This window comes from Condylura cristata, unplaced genomic scaffold (genome assembly GCF_000260355.1).
Source record: "Condylura cristata isolate star-nosed mole 26May11 unplaced genomic scaffold, ConCri1.0 scaffold00003, whole genome shotgun sequence".
Taxonomy (NCBI): domain Eukaryota; kingdom Metazoa; phylum Chordata; class Mammalia; order Eulipotyphla; family Talpidae; genus Condylura; species Condylura cristata.
The window spans coordinates 3,593,869-3,597,199 of NW_004567104.1; the positions used below are offsets into that span (position 1 = coordinate 3,593,869).

Consider the following 3,331-nt stretch of genomic DNA (forward strand, 5'->3'; position numbering starts at 1 on the left):
CTGCGCCACCAGGGAGGGCCCAGAAAAGAGATATTTTAAGGAATTAAAACACAAAGATTTTATACTGATTTTGAAGAATCATGTTTTATGAAATATATATTATTTGTACTCATTTCAATGCAATTTTATAACTGAAATGATGCAGATGATATTTTGCAATATATTAATACCTAAGCCTCTGTCTTATCCAGCAATGTTAATAAAACAATAAGTAAATTAGAACAATGTACTAATGTTTTGAGTGGTAGTTTCTTTAGTATATGCTCTAGGGATGTAGTTCTATCAAGCTATAACTGTTATAGACATGGGGAAGATAGGAGCCAGATATGAATGTTAGTAGATTAACTGTTAATATGTAGGTTAATTAACAATTAGTCCTGTTTGATTAACTCCAGTAAATAAAATTTACTACTCCATGAATTATTAATTTATCTCAGAATGTTAATGATGTCCATTAACAGAATACAGAATTTAAGTATTTCAGATGAACCTGAGTTAGAGACTTGAAAAATTGATCTTTAACTCCAGCTGAAGAAATAACTTAAATTCAAGTTTTTGGTAGTTATCAAATTTAGGTACATCAGATTGCAATTAACAGGTTAAATCAATGTGTGTGTGTGTGTCCACATGTGTGTGTGGAAGAAAAAGACCTAGCGATATAAATAAAAGTTATCTTTTATTTTGAGGGAAGCAATAAACAATGCTTCTCCTGGGACAACGTGGTGGCAAAAGGGGTTAAGTCTCAGCACTCTCAAGCTATCAGCAACCACTTAGGCATGAGTTCATTTCCTGGCCAGCAACTGCCCCACAGGGTGCAAAAGACCTACCTTGTTTCACCCATTATGCCTTTCAGCAGTATCTGTTAGTGGATCTTCCTATTCTGTTTCCCATTGTATCTTTGGTGGATCCTCTCATCCCTGCTCCTCTGGCCTACACCTCAGTTCCTGTAAGCATAAATAAATAAATAAATAAAAATACTTAAAAAAATAATGCTTCTCACTCCATCGTTTTCCCATAATTTACAACTTTTAAATTTATTAAATAACATTAATAGCATGTTTTGTCTATTATGATACACATATACATCGAAGTCCTTTGGTTTTGTGTCAACTAAGCTTTTGTGCTTATACTTCATAACTTCAGATGTACCTAAGAGAAACTTAAAATGATTCTTCTAGGAATTATGACACTCATCAGCATATTTCTGTATAAAATGATCATTTGTCACAGGCAATGGAGATATAGGATAAAAGAGATACAACGATTTGTCAAAAGCATTTCTTCAAAATTCCATCAATTCTGTAGTTTCTGTTCTATCTGGGTCAAAGGTTTCTGAGCTAGATGACAATCATATTAGATAAAAGTTATTCACATTGTCCCTCCCTGGTGGCGCAGCGGGTTAAAGCTCAGCACTAAGAAGCTTAATCCAGTTCCGCATGAGTTCGATTCCCGCCTGCCCCAGAGGTGGCCACATGGCGTGACAGACCTCTCCTGGCCCGCCCGCTGATCCCCTCAGCAGTGTACTTCGTAGATCTGCCTGTTCTGTTCCCCGCTCTGTCTCTGGTGAAGCCTCTCGCCGCCCCTGAGCCTCTGGCCTGTACCCCAGTTCTGTATGCACAAATAAATAAATCTAAAAAAAAAAAAAAGTTATTCATACTGACATTGATTTCCTCCTGGGTAAAACAATTGGTAGAAGCAACAAAACATCTTGTCATGATATTTCTTCTTCTTACTTTTTATTAAAATATTTTACATCTTTGCTAGTGTTTTGATAGTGTACAGTTTTCTTTTTCCTTTTCTTGGTGCACTCACCAGAGTCCTATTTCCACCAAAGCATGATTGATAAAAAAAAAAAAAAATTGTAAATCATTGTTTCTAAGCTTATTGAAGATGAGTTAAAGATTAAGAAGAAAAGTATGCATTATCCTTGGCTTGAAAGCACTTGGAGAGGCCAATACTTTTATAAGGAAAAAAGTACCAACAATACCAACATTTTAAGTTTTCAGTTACTCCAGTTACAGTTAATGTAAGACAATTGATTCATCTATAATTTCCAAGTGTCTGATATATATGCAGTATGCTTTTAAGTTTTTAAATGATTTGAAATTAATGATTCAATATTGATAATACTCAATTTATTATACTTTAACTGTGAAATCATATGGCATCTCATTTACTTTTCTTCAAAAATAAATGAAAAAAAATTGTTCTACCCCAAAGACTTATCATGATATTAAAATGTTCATAATTAAAATACATATTCAATAAATGTCCATTATTATTAAATATTTCTAAGAGATTAGTTTCTACCAATATTAAAATATAGTTGTCATTTCTTGTCTCCTACATATTTTAATTAAAATTTTTATAAAATGCTTATTTATTAACTCACATTTTAAATCTTTTTCCTCCCTTCTTTCAGGCATACTCTGAATGCATATATCAAAAATATTCTTGTTTCCCCCACTTGCAAGACAGAGATGCAGAAAATAGAAGATAAAGGAAGTTATTTTGGAAATAATGCACAATTTATCCCTGTTTCCATGAAGGTTTAATTTTGCAGTTAAAGTCATATTCTTCAGGTTAGAAAACTTGTTTTAGTAAGTGAAAACCATGTTTTAATAACTAGAATTTAAGCTTAAATATATTTTGCTTTAGTTTGATTTGAAATTAAGATTTATTTTTTAATATATGTGTCCAATCCATGTACATTGTAGAACTCTTATAATACTTAAATATTTTCTAGTTCATTGTCTCATATTTTTACAGAAGAAAACAGTGACAAAATAGAAGAAAATTAATTCATGCTTCATATTTCATATCTATAATTTGTAAACATATAAACTTAGAATGATCTTCTTTTCAAAAGTGAATGAGGGCCCTCCCTGGTGGCACAGCAGGTTAAAGCACTGCACTAAGAAACTAAAGCCACTTCCGCATGAGTTCGATCCCCGCCTGCCCCGGAGGTGACCACATGGCGCGGCAGACCTCTCCTGGCCCGCCCACTGCTCCCCTCAGCAGTGTACTTCGTGGATCTGCCTGTTCTGCTCCCCACTCTGTCTCTGGTGAACCCTCTCACCCTCCGCATCTCTGGCCTGTACCCCAGTTCTGTACGAATAAATAAAAAAATCTTTAAAAAAAAAAAAGTGAATGAATTCATTCTGCAGATGAATTTAAATTCCGTAAAAGCTCTGCTATCTTATCTACTCTGTGTTCAAAACAATGTTCTAGTTCTCTTTAGATAAAAAGTATTTTGAGATTTAGTCCAGTTAAGCAATTAACAATCCTGAGGCAAAATTCAGCACAAATCCTTAGATGGGTTGCTGATCTC

At 33.8% G+C, this 3,331-nt stretch overlaps 1 long non-coding RNA gene across 1 annotated transcript in view; it reads left to right on the top strand.

Annotated features, from left to right (window-relative positions):
• Window positions 1-2,543, top strand: part of LOC105854295 — a 110,339-nt gene extending 107,796 nt beyond the window's left edge. The window contains exon 3 of the long non-coding RNA XR_001145977.1: window positions 2,423-2,543. This is a non-coding gene — a long non-coding RNA (uncharacterized LOC105854295). The remainder of the gene's footprint in view (window positions 1-2,422) is intronic.
• Window positions 2,544-3,331: the final 788 nt, after the last annotated feature.